Below are 13,334 nucleotides of genomic sequence, written 5' to 3' on the forward strand. Positions count from 1 at the left end.
GTGAGTCTGAAAGACACCCCCTACTGTTCTTTAGTGGTCCAGACTACATGTCTCCTTAGCTCTGATTGCTGTGTGTGTGAGTGTGTGCGTGTGGAGGGTGTTTGCGCACATTTGACTACTTGTGAGGGAATTAAAGTACAACGCAATTAAAGTATGAAAAATAAAACAATAAGTGATAATTGGGATCAAGATCATCAAACCATTTGGGCATGTGTGTGTGTGTGTCCAGGGGGAAAAAATAAAAAAGCCCCTGTCTACTAGTCAGTACTTACTACGTGTTGAGATTTCCTTCATCCGTTCCGAAAACTCACTTAAATTTCAAACTCTTATAGATTTTTTTTCTGTAACACTTGCTAGTGTGATACATTTCAGTAAATGTTCCTCATTTGTACATGTAATTCTTAAGAATATGTGACTGATAGTAAACAGGCCTACGTGAGGCTACTTATATTTAACTTTTAGCTTTGTGCAGTTGAAGTGAAAGTCAACCACTAATGCATCACTTCCTTTCCAGAATTCGGCCTCGCATCATTGTGGATGCTTTCAGTCTTCGGTGTTCAGTCTTTTTCCTGCTGTTGAATCAACACTGATCTTCTCTTCTCTTCCTCATCTGCAAATTTATTTCTTAAGAATATGTAACAGGGACTAAACAGGCCTAGGTGAGGCTACTCACATTTATCTTTCAGCTTTCCCTAAACTTGACAGTTTTTACATTGTACAACCATGCTCCAAGAGTTGCTCCAAAATGGTGAATTATTTTGTTACCTTTAAAATTAGCTGCAGCTTTTGCTCCTTGGTCCTAATGATACTACCTGTTCACTAATGTTCACTAATAAATACAATACACTTCTAGCTGCTGATAAGCCCTCCATTACTAAAGCTTATAAATGATCAATGCAAATCTTCTGTATGTGTTAAAAAGGATCATATAGTCAGATTAAGTAAAATATCATTAAACTCAAAGCAATCAAAAATATTTATATTTTCTGTAACAGGTAATTTCTCCTTTTCAGGGAGCCTAAACTGTGAGAACAGAATGTTTGAAATATACTATGAAAATATTTAATTTGCAGAATCCTGATAATAAACTTCAGTTGTGAACTCAATGATTAGATTGCCTCTAGACACAAAAGTATTGATAGTTAATTAGTAATCATACTATGGAAATTACTAAGAAGATCTGAACAAACAAGAAACTTGACTACCTGAAGGGATTTCTCACGTTAGAGAATGAACCGTTTGATTTTCTTTAGCCGACTAAATTTAACCTTCCCAAAGTTTTTCCTTAGAGCAAACAGGTACTGAGTTTGAAGCGTGGGTCAGATGCCTTCTAAAGCTAGACTCCCGCCTTCCTCACTGTAAAACAAAACATTCTGCTTAATAAAAGATGACTAGAACAAGACTCACTGTGTACACTGATTGCGATGAGTTCAGCCAAAAGTAAAACATTCAACCATACCGAGGCAGAGCCTCTCTTTGGAGCTGCTCGAACCTTAAACACATGATCGTTTAAAGTGACTCCATATGAAAAAACCTTAAAACCACATTTCTAAATTAGTCACAAAATAACTTTATATGTGTTTTAGTAGTCATTTTTTTTTAGCAATGAGACTAATCTGTTTTCCCTCCTACACAGACATGGAAGAATTTTGGTTGAATTTGTCAAAACGTGCAATCAGGTGTCAAGGTCAACAAACAACAGCCTGGATCACTGCCTACTTTTACTTCTCTGAGGTCAACCAGCAATCACTGTTTTCCTGGACCAACAGGAGGATCCTCTTCATTGGAATGGACAGTTGCATTCAACCTGTCACATTTGAACTGGTAACAGAGATTAGTCAGAGGTTGCATCACTGTGTTTGCTGATCTGTTATAGCATGTGCTAAAATAATAAACGTCATCTTTGTGTTTAGCTTAAACATGGTTATCAGATTTAATATGTCCATCTTAAAAAAACAAACAATGTGTATGTGTGCCTATTGTCTATATGGACGTCATTGGTGCTAAGATGTTGGTGTGCTTTTACGACTTTGCATAATCCTTGAAATTGACTGAGGTTCTTTTGTGTTTCTCTTTGTAAGGAATTGACGTTTTATGGTAGTGCAGTTATATCACCATTGAGCAGCATATTTCAGTGACATATTTTGCTATTTGCTAACCTTCACAAATCCCCTAAGGCTTGAATCTCCCGTTCAATTTCTCAGTAGCAAAAATAAAGTTTAAAACCACAAAAGGTCATTACTATAGAAGCTGGTTGTTCACAGAGTGCTGAATCCAAGCATACTTTTACAAGGTTGAGTGGAAGGAAAAAGTGTGGTAGAAAAAGTTGTTTCAGCAACAAGGAGAACTGTTAAGAAAAATCAATTTAAGAATTTGTGGGAGCGACTCAAGGAGTGGACTGAGGCTGGAGTCAACACATCAAGAGTCACTACGCACAGATGAATCCTATACTTGGGTTGCAAATGTCACATCCCTCGTATCAAGCCACTCCTGAACCAGAGCCAAAGTTAGAAATGACTTACCTGGAACAGAAATAACTGAACTGTTGCTGAGTACTTAAATTAAACTTGAATCACTTGAAATTAAATTCAAGTGAAGCTTGAATTTAATTTGGAAATCAAGGCCCCAGACCCTGGAGGAAGAGTTGAGAGACACAGGATGCACTTTGCTTGAAGACCAGTGTGACAATTCCACAGTCAGTGATGTGAAATTTCACACTCTATGTGAAATAAGTCTACCTAATATACATGTATTAGTTTCGCTTTCTCAAATGAGTGACAAACATTTTTACTTTTTCACACTATACGTACAAATACATAAAAATGTTTACAACATTTCCAGATTTTTCTTTTAGCACAGTGAAGATAAACACATCTTTCCAACCTACATTTGTGTACTGCTTTGAGTTATTTTATCACAAAAAAATGAAGTACACTGAAGTTGAGGCTCTAATATGAAAATGTGTAAAATTTCAGGGAGTATGAACACTTTTGAAAGGCACTATACCTCACAAGGTGGGCTAGTGGTAACTCCAGAGTCTGGTGCTACTGTGTCAAATATTACATACAATTAAGGCCAAAAGGATAACTTTGGTCCCAACATGAGCAAACGTTTAGTTTTATCTCGATGCTTTCAGTTTATTAAGTTTAAAAAATTATTAACCGTTGTCCAACATACTGACTGCAATGTGGAATGTTCTTAAGAGGTAGGAAATATTTACCCTAAATAAATAACTTCACTGTGCAATGTTTACACACCCTAAAGCTGCAGCACAACTTGAGTCATAAAGTTATAAAACAATATTTGTTATAAATTGGCCAAAATTAGCCATTGTATGATTGTGATCGTACGAAAGCAAGAAACAAAACCACCAAGAGTGCTAGCTGAGAATTATCGTGCTTTACTATCAGTTGTGATCGCTTTTTGTCTGATAAAGGTCTGCTAAAATGTTACATAGATAGGCCTCACTTTAGACATTCAAAATGTGCAAAATTCTATAAAATGTATTTAAAATGATTGACAGGAGCACATTAAAATGTGATTTTCTTTCATCATGAAATGGTTGTAGACTGAAATCAATTATTGGAGACAATGGAGAAATTAAAAGCAATGAAAATATAGATTTCTTAGAAGCTTTTATATGTTAAAAAAATCCCTATGTGCCACAAAAGGAGATCTTTTGTAAGTTGTTGTGATCTTCCAATCAGTTATTTTTGTCAAACTTTACAAGACCTGAATTGTTTGGGGAATTATCACCTAATTTATGTAAAAGCTCTTGAGCATCCTGCCAGGGTACAGTGGCTCTCAAACCAAAGTAGGTCGTAAAGAAAAAATAGCCCAGTTGTTGTCAGCCCCCCTCACCTGTTGGTTCCTCTGCTGCTTCTAGGAAGATTTTTCAAAAACTAGGCTGGGAGGAGGTCAAGACAACCTTGAGCTCTGGAAAAAAGGGAGAGGAGATAGGTTTTTTTATATATAGCAACACAGTGACATCTGCTCATTCCAAATTTTGAAGCTGCTAGACATTTTAACAATATTCAGAAAACAATGAATACCTGAATTCTCTCTCATGTTTTAGGGTTGATCAAAATAAGCAGCTTTGTAGTGGTATTCTTTTTTTTTTTCACATTTTGTTACACCTAAGCTTCATAATATTTTATCAAGATTTCATGCAATGCACACCAATATCAAGTAGTGGATAAATATAAAAGGAAATGAGAATGATACACAGTTTGCCACACGAACTGTGTATTGATATCTTGAACTACCTTCAAATTTCTACAGCAGAAATCTCGAGCAACCTAATCTCTTTTTATAAAAATAAGCCTCCATGCAACACTTTCAATCAGAAGCATTTAAATAGTCTTGCAGATTAACAACACAGAAAGTAAGCAGTAAAATGTTCATTATGACAGTTTGATGACGTTATAGGATAGCATTTTATTTTAGGTCAAAATATCTAGTAGCTGGTTTGAAGGAACAGGATTGAAAATATATTTTTTAGAAAAGGCAGCAGGGGGTGGTAGAGAGCAAAAAAGACTGTTTGTAATAGATGGGATCACTGGCAAGGAACCATCTAAATTTGTGTGCTCCTGCCCTCTGCTGGACACAAATAGTGACTGCGTCAAACGTTGGGCATAAGCAGATGGTATATTTTAACTGAAGAAATAATAATAATAATAATAATAATAAAAATCGATGCAATCGTATAAAATATAAATACTAAAAAATGATGGCACATAACAAAACATTAAAAAAAAACATTCCGATAATAGCAGAAAGAGCAATGAAGATAAATGATTCAATCGACTATTTTTCATAACAAACTGGAAACACATACGTCAACATTGCATAGATTTTCAGAAGTAAGAGTTGCTATAATTATTTCAGAGCGGATGCAGAAAAATAAAACGCGAAGTAACAAGCCATAATAATCACTTACGCCCACATCATTCTGAGCAACATTAATAGCCCTACACGCTATCTGCTTTTATCTCCTCCACAATTTTCAAAACTCTGCTTGATAAAGTGCTTTTTCATTTTCGTATAAAGGGCACACTTAATAGATTATTTTCATTTATTATCCTTTATATATGAGCTTGGCTGCGTTTATAATGTTTATTTGTCATGTTTTGTTTCTTATTGTGACTATGGCAAAGCACATCAGTGAGCAAACAAAATCTAAAAGTATGGGAAAACAATCCTCCCAGAAAAAACAACTTAGATCAACTCAGCATCTTAGAAAGCATTTTTTGCAAGTGATAAAACAATTGCCATAATAATACTGCAATGTTACTATTTATGTATTATTTACATTTGCATTGATCTGTAAATTCAGATTTTAAAAAATTAATATTTGTAGTTATTATTACTATTATATTCATACTATTACATAAAATCTGTATTAAATCTGCAGCAAATAATTATCCGTAATTTACCTGAATATAAGAAACAATATACTTACAACGCTATATCATACCTCTTAAGACTCTGCGTTAAATCTAATTCCTAAGAAATAAATACTGTAAATATATTTTAGGTTAGATCAATACTCAAGTTCAAAACTTGTTGGTCTCCAAACAACAAACAAACAAACAAACAAACAAACAAACAAAAAATTGTAAATTCTTCAAGAATGTGATTTTGAAAAGAGAATTTGTTGGCCAACAAAAACATGCACTGAAAAAAAAGTAAGCCAAACTTGTGCAGTTTGGTTTACATATATAAGCAATTATACCTAAAAGGTGACAGTTGATTGTCACTTTTTGTCAAATTAGGCTTTAAGAGCAAACACACATCATAAAACAATACATTTGTCTCACGGCTCGCTTACATGGTGTTAACTCAATGTACAGTTATGTTTTTTTTAGATTTGGATTACATAGCATTACATGAAAACTGTATCAGATTGACTATTTATTTTCAACTTGCCGTAGATTTCTAATAAACTTCCATCTGTTCGTTTTTGTTCGGGTTTTATCCTCTGCGCAATTTCTAGTCCCCTTTTCCCCCCTGTGCAGCTTCACAGTTGGCCAACCTATTTTTTTCTGTCTCCATCCCAGACTTTTTTTTTTCTTTTCTTTTTTTTTTTTCTTGCAGGCTAATATTCAGGCCGGCGCTGCAATTTCAGAATCTGCCCTTGTATATGGCGGACGAAAATTTCCACAGGAGGAACCGCAACACTAAACCCCTGTGCACAGCACAGACGGAACGGCTCGACGAAGCCGTCAAACCCCTCGAATTCATTACTCAAATACGCCATCACGCTTTACTAAAATGTAACGTAGCGGGTCGCAAGAAAGGGAAAAACCGCTATGGTGAAATTTTTATCATTTGGAATTTCTCATAACTAATTCAGAAATTTTTTTTTTGAGGAAGCAGTTTTTGTGCCGTCACCTCTGGTCGGGGAGGGAGGATTTTCTGGAGCAGTAGCCTGTTTCGCATGAGCTGCATTGCATTTAGAGGTATGTCAAACCACTGTTTTCGTTTTTTTTTCAGATTTAAAAAATCTTAAATTTCAGAAATTTTTGTTGCGGATATCAAGTTTTACCCCCCTCTTTTTACACGACAAACGAGCACAGGCAGCCTCTTTGCACTACTGTTCGCCTCTACAACCAGGTAAATGGCTTTTTAGCAATTTGAATAATCTGTTGATGTTATTTTTTTGGAGGGGTAAAATTTTTAGTAATGAAGTTGCAGTGAAACTGCCGCCGTGTCGTTTGTGCAGCTAGTTTGCGCACACGTCCGCCCAGGTAAAAACGCCGTTATTACGATGGAGCAAGCCGGACCAGGCGAGAGTGGCAACATGAAGGACGATGAGGGGAGGAACAATCTGAAACACAAAAACCTCCTGCAGCCATGTTTTGTGAATTTTCCTGCAAATTTGAGCAGAGCTCTAGAGTTGCCTTTCTTGCCGTCAAACAACACTACTGCTATCACCGCTGTGTGTTTTGATGTCTCATCGTTTGTCGTGGATAAATGAGAAGAAGACGAAAGCGTCCTGATTTAAAAAAAAAAAAAACAGTTTCGAAATGTGTTTTTAAAGAAATATAGGGTTTAAAAATCAATGCGCCAGTGGCGCCACCTGTAGGCAGTCATTTTTTAGAAAATTAGAAAATGTAACGAGACTGGTTGTGCGACTTATTAATAATAATCAATTTTACATTTCATTATTATCATTATTATTATGAAATAATATTATTATTGTGGAATAATATTATTATGATGTTTTGTAATGCTTTCATTTTTTGTGTGAAAAAAAATAAATAAATTTAGCCCTTTCAGTTATTTTCATATGAATTTCCTAATCCTGAAAGCTTCCTAATCTTTCAGATCTTTGGCTTCTACAAGTAGAAAACCATAACTACTTGCTCAGTTATAAGTCTGTAATATTTGCATTTCATGCCAATGGAATTTATTTGCAAAGATTGAAGCTGTGTAGACAGGGGAAAAATGTATCTGAAGTGAACTTTATAGCACTGGAAGAAGAAAGGAACATGTCAGCATAATTTGAGGGCAGGAAAAACAATCACAACCAGTGCCTGTACTGTTTATATTAATCCTGCAGACGCCAAACAGTTTTCCCATCTTGCACGGCTTGCTTTTTATTTTAATGTGAGGGGGGAAACTGCAAGAGGCCTTTTTTTTTTTCTGTGGGTGATTTTAATGCTGACCTTCAAAAATCTTTATTCATTCAGTTCCGAGAGCTTGTGGAGGAAAATGTATGGTCGGTATGCAAAATCTGAGTGTAAATTCTGACCTTTGCTTTAAAAGTCTAATCAAAATGCGAGAGTTCTTGTTTGACTGTGGAACTGCAAAGAGGCAACCACTGTCATTCATGAGTTCAATAGAGTTAGTGATAAGAATGTTTATGTGACGTATGCTTATAAAAACAAGTAGTAGGTCATTAAACTCTTGAGAATAAAACCAAGTAAACTTTGGCGAATTAAAGTTTAGATGCATAAGAGAAAAACAAGAGTTTTGATAATTAGTAAACTATCTGTATTATGATATCAGTTGGGCTAGCTTAACTCTAAGGCATATGAATCTACACAGAAGTTTTTTTATAATACAATTGGGAGGATGATGTACTATTACAGCGATTCCTAAAGTTGAGTTCAGTACTTCATTGGGTGTTGCAAGTGTGGAGTCTTTGGGTGCTCTTTAGCAATTAATGTAAATAGCGAAAATGATTGCAATGGCAAAATGATCAAACAATATCTAACAAGCAAAAAAAAAAAGTAAGGAAAATATGTTGGTAGTTGTTGTTGCTTGTACTGTCATCGTACCTCTTTTTAATTCCCTTACCAGTAATGAGTGCATGACACAAATATACCACCATGTCATCTACAATATCGCAAAGGACTTTTTTGAATGCAGTAATTGTCGGCTAATATATTTTAAGTCTGAGGAACTTGATTTTTTTTTTTTTTTTACATTAATTTAAAATTAGGTAGTGTGACAACAGCAGATGCTCACACCAGATGCAAGCTGCATTGCCCAGTAAGCTAAGGGTCACAGAGTGATTGAAGCACCAATGAGAAAAGATTAGATGGATGAAAAAGGCGTATATTGTAACTGATATAGTCATCGCAGCTTTTATCACTCGTAATATTTTCTTGTATTGTGCTGTGCTAGTCTCTTCCGCTGTTATTTGCGGCATCACAATCATTTGCAGAGAATAATCCAATGCTTTTTCTGTAGGTAAAAGTATAGAACGGTGCTGGACAGTTACTGTATTTTACCAAAAAGAACCAGACAGCTGTTAGTGAGACCCAATCATTTCCTGAAAACACTAGTAGAAAAGATGTCTTCTTCAAACTAAATGCAGCATATTCAGATTCATGTAAAAGTTTTATGCACGTTTGATTGAGAATTTTCAAGCGCGCTTGTTGAGAAGATCTAAAGGTGCTTTTCCACTGGGAAATTGCGCACTAACCAGTTAATGTGTGGTTTGGTTCTATCCCAGGTAGTGAGCTTTTCCATTATACGGTCTGTTCCTCACTACAGTGGGCGGGCCATGAGCGGCAGCAGCTGTGGTTAGGTCTTTGCTGATGTTTACGACAACACTCATCAATGGAGAAGGTTGTGGTTCTGATGGACTCAAATAAACCTAGATATTTAATTTTGTCTTATAGAAGTTTATTGCTGATGATGCAGATTATTTTGCAATACAAATATATGTATATTCTGGCACTTTATTTTATGTTTTGAAATTTTCTACCTTTTGGATTTAGGTAAAGATGTAAACCAATAGCCACACATGAAAAAAAAAAAAATCCAAAAAAAATAAATAAAATTCACATCACACCAAGTTGATATTATGTTGTTTCGGTGTTTCACACCATCGGCGCAAAACTACAGCTGACCACAGCTTCAGCGTTTGTCTTTTCTTTATTGCTGCCCGTTCTTCAGATAGACAAGCTGCTAGCAGGTTTGCTAAATCACTGTCGTACCTCTCCAAAACTTAAAGCATGTGTTCCTTGCGCTGCTCTTGTTTAAACTCATATTTACGCTTCTCCGTACTGAGCAGTTCTCTGACAACAGACCGCATGTCCGCGGTGCATAGCTAAACTATAGTTTTGAGTTTGCCGTGCGAGCCAGTCAACGGATGCAGCCAATCAGACTGCTTCAACGCAGTTCTCGGCTAGTACTACCCCTGAAGCAGGTGTGAAAATCTTAAAACAGCCACGCAGAGCTGGACCAGATCTGCTAATGGAAAATTAGGAAAATTAATCTGGCGGATCGGGACCGAACCGGTTGGAGGCGGTCTAGTGGAAAAGTGCCTTATTGGACCTAATGTGGTTTAGAAACAATATAAAATTTAAGTCCGTTTAGAATATTGGTGGGCAATCCCAGTCCTCAAGGGCTGGTGTTCTGCAACTCTTACAGGTCTTCTCCCTGGTCCAACACATTTCAGTCAAATAGCTGAATTACCTCCTCAGTGCAGTAATGTTCTCCAGAGTCCTGCTGAGATCTGGGGTCTATATGGATGTTTACAGAATGCGAAAAAACAACAACACAATTTTTTTTTTGTAAAGATCTGCACATGAAGGACTTCTTTTGTAAGTTCTGCCTTTTTTAAATGGAAATCTTAACATTCTTCACTTAAAAATGCACCTTTAAGTTGAAAGGTAAACAGCATTCCTGCTTGTTGATACTTATATGAGGAAAAGCCAAGCTTAGACTGGGATCAGTGAAGTCACTAGATGAAGAGGTAAAACTTCTCTTTGGTCTCTGAGAAACACAAGATGGTGGAAGATTAAATCACTGGCCTCAGGGTAGAGGTTTTGAAACATAGTTGCTGCTCACATTGTCATAAAGTTGGTGCAGATGGATCAGGTATCCGTTTCAGGAAAACAACAACAACAACAAAATGAGTTTGTGTTTTTCTTTTTTGCAAATGCATGATTCCAGATTTATTCTTAAATATGTGGGGGAAAAAATAACATGCATACTGTTAAGCCGAATGTTCTGTTTATTTCCATAGTGGCATGTTGGAAATGTCTGAAAAATGGCTTGAGTTAAATTAGTCTCAGGGGGATAGGTTTTTAAGGGCGGGGAGTGCTGCATTAAAAAATTCTGTACATTCCGCACATTTTTTTTTCTTCCTTTGTAAAAATGAACCTTATTGCTTTCATGAATAATGCATATGGATGTTCAGTTGCTGCAGCAATGAAAATTAGGCCTGTTTACGTGCTGTGGATATATACACACAAGCTTTTTTTTTTTTTTTTTCCTCAGCCATTTCTAGAGGTAGAGCAGAGCCTGAGTAGCTTTTCTGAAAATACAAATTTTCACCAAAGCAAATCTCATTTCTTTGAGTGAAAAGAGGAGGGGGGGGGGGGGGAAACTCCCGCGGGTTTAATGAATCCATAAATCACAATAGTGCCAGGTTTGCTGCGACTGCGTCAGCGTGCAGTGTAATTTTGATTTTCATCAAAAATTTAATCTGCCAGCCTACAAGGGTTTAGCAGCAGTCCGGATGCAGCCCTGAATTTCTAATTTTAGGGGCCTGATCTTTCAGGATTTATTTTTGTATAATTCAACACTGCTTTTCAATATCTCTTGTTATTAAATTTTAATTCGTGGCATTAACATATAGATTGAAAAGGTTTTTATGGGTTTTTTGAGTGTATGCTGATGGAATTTTACTAGACGACACAGTTTCTTTTTCCAGAACATCCCATGTGTGTATATGTATGTGTGAAAGCGAGAGACAGCGGTGGCGGAGTTTATCCATTTCTTTGCATTATTGCTTTTTGAAATCGTTGGTCATACACCGTCTCGGAATATATTTACTACAGAGGACAGAGAACTTTGCATTTGATTAAAGAAATGGAAAATGCAGGCATTAGTGTGAAGCAGGTTTTGGTGAAGTCCAGCTCCTAGTCACTCACTCTGCTCTGGATAATATAAACATGCAGTCAAAGCAGTGATTGAAGTGACCCCCCCTCCCCCTCTGCCACCCCTCCCTCCTCTCTCCTTTTTCCCCTGTTTTTGCTGATTCCTATTTTAATCCCTCCAGTGGAAACATTTTTATGAGCGTTAAGCAAATTTGTATTTTATATTTGGAATCTTTTTTTTTTTTTTTTCCAGCCTGTTAAACATGCAGAGCTTTGGGACTTTAGGTCAAGCCATGCAATTTTGTAAAAATGAGAAAACCTCAGCAATTTAAAAACACAGTGATTGATTAACAGAATTATTGTGCAGAAACTCGCTTAGTATTGCCCAAATATAGGCTGAGTATTTTAAGTACCTCTGGTAAGCACTGCATTTGAAGCAGAGTCCTGTCCTAGAGATGTTTTTCATACGCGTAACCTCATTATGTTGTAGCCCAAGATAAATTTGCCACATGATATTAATACCGAAGTAAACATGCACACAGGTATGTGAAAATGAGGTTTTGCAAATCTGAATGTAATGACATAACCACACTCAGATGTCTATGTCGACATTGATTTTGTCTTTTGTTTTTAAAATGCATGCTGAACAACATGAACATTTTCACATTTTGTCACATTGCATCCATGAACTCCAACATGTATTGTTAGGATTTTATAGGACAGACCAACACGAAGTAGTGTGTTGAGAAATGAAAGACAAGAATATATTGATTTCAAACATGCTGACGAATAAAAATCTTAAAAGTGTGGCATGAATTCGTATTTATCCCAGGTGAGGTATGAGTATGAGGTATGAGTATGAGGTATGAGTATGCTTCCTTCACCGCCAGCAGCAGCAGTGTTTAGTTGAATTCTTGCTTTTACTCCGGAGATTTACTCTAGCATACCTACATGTTTAGATCTAAACATGTTACTTTGTAAATGTAGATTTGCAAAACCAAAAATCAGATCTTTCATCTTCACAATTTTGAGTTTTTGTATGTCGGTTTATAACCTATTACGATATACAGGAAGAGACATGAAGCCGATGTGCATCTGGTTTAGATTTTCTCTTGCCATCCTGCTGTAGGCTACGTTATACAGGACTGTAAGAAAACATAGGCCAGATGGCAAATTTTTGCATTTTGGCTTTAATTAGAGGAAAACAAGCCACATCCAACATTTTATACACTAATTTAGAGCCTGCATTAAAAATGGTACTCAAAAAAGGTTGCATGGGTGAGAAGGGGAGTGAACGTTTTCGGAAAGGAAAGCGTCCTTGCCATTATTTATCCTGATTTCAAGTGACAAAAGAGAGATAAAAAAATATATATCCTTATTATTTAGCCCCAGGAAAATGTGTTGCAGAGTTCCTCCCACAGGTCATATTCATTAAGAGAACAAATCAAAAACCTTTTCAGTATTGATAAGTGAATGTTTGCTCAGTTTTAGGCTTTTTAAGAAAAAAAAATTCTGCTATCAGACTTTTTGAATTTTATGATCAAAATTATTTGATGTAATTTAGCATACCACGTTTAAAATCCAGGCACTTTCATAATATATAGCTATGTTCCTCCAGGAGTTCTGGGTATGTTTATTGATCATCATGGTTAGAGATCTTGCTCCGCACATCATTGCACTTGGACAGAACAAATAAATGCAGGATTTTAAAAGAAAATTAAATGCTTTGTTTGTTTGATTTTTCTTAACCTTAAAAAGTACTCATAAATAACTACGAGCACTGGAAAAAAATAATTAAGATTTTTTGCACAACCCCTACACGGAGTTTGTCAGACATTGCTTTCAACATTCTCAATAACCATAAAATGTATTAAACACAAAGAGTTCTGTGGCTGCAGTAAAGGGTAATGATATATGGCAACATAATATTTATGTAGCAACATGTGTGCACTATTTTACTGTTTCAATGGGTTAAATAGAACATTCTAAGTA

General features: G+C 36.0%; 1 protein-coding gene and 1 long non-coding RNA gene across 10 annotated transcripts in view; one reads left to right on the forward strand and one right to left on the reverse strand.

Annotated features, from left to right (window-relative positions):
* The window catches only part of LOC107838351 (uncharacterized), a 15,478-nt gene extending 2,445 nt beyond the window's left edge, over positions 1-13,033 (reverse strand). The window contains exons 1-2 of the long non-coding RNA XR_001664410.1: positions 13,022-13,033; positions 4,263-4,265 (exon numbers count right to left, since the gene is read on the reverse strand). This is a non-coding gene — a long non-coding RNA (uncharacterized LOC107838351). The remainder of the gene's footprint in view (positions 1-4,262; positions 4,266-13,021) is intronic.
* znf618 (zinc finger protein 618) overlaps positions 6,067-13,334 on the forward strand; it is a 42,702-nt gene continuing 35,434 nt past the window's right edge. For 4 of the 9 annotated variants that reach the window (XM_016680468.1, XM_007569540.2, XM_007569555.2 and 1 more), the window contains exon 1: positions 6,068-6,461. The gene's annotated coding sequence lies outside the window, so the exon portion shown is untranslated. Of the gene's footprint in view, positions 6,462-6,578; positions 6,616-13,334 lie in introns of all 9 variants that reach the window. The other 5 variants (XM_007569547.2, XM_007569564.2, XM_016680452.1 and 2 more) reach the window with 4 other exon arrangements.

This window comes from Poecilia formosa, unplaced genomic scaffold (genome assembly GCF_000485575.1).
Source record: "Poecilia formosa unplaced genomic scaffold, Poecilia_formosa-5.1.2 Scaffold6, whole genome shotgun sequence".
NCBI classification, from domain to species: domain Eukaryota; kingdom Metazoa; phylum Chordata; class Actinopteri; order Cyprinodontiformes; family Poeciliidae; genus Poecilia; species Poecilia formosa.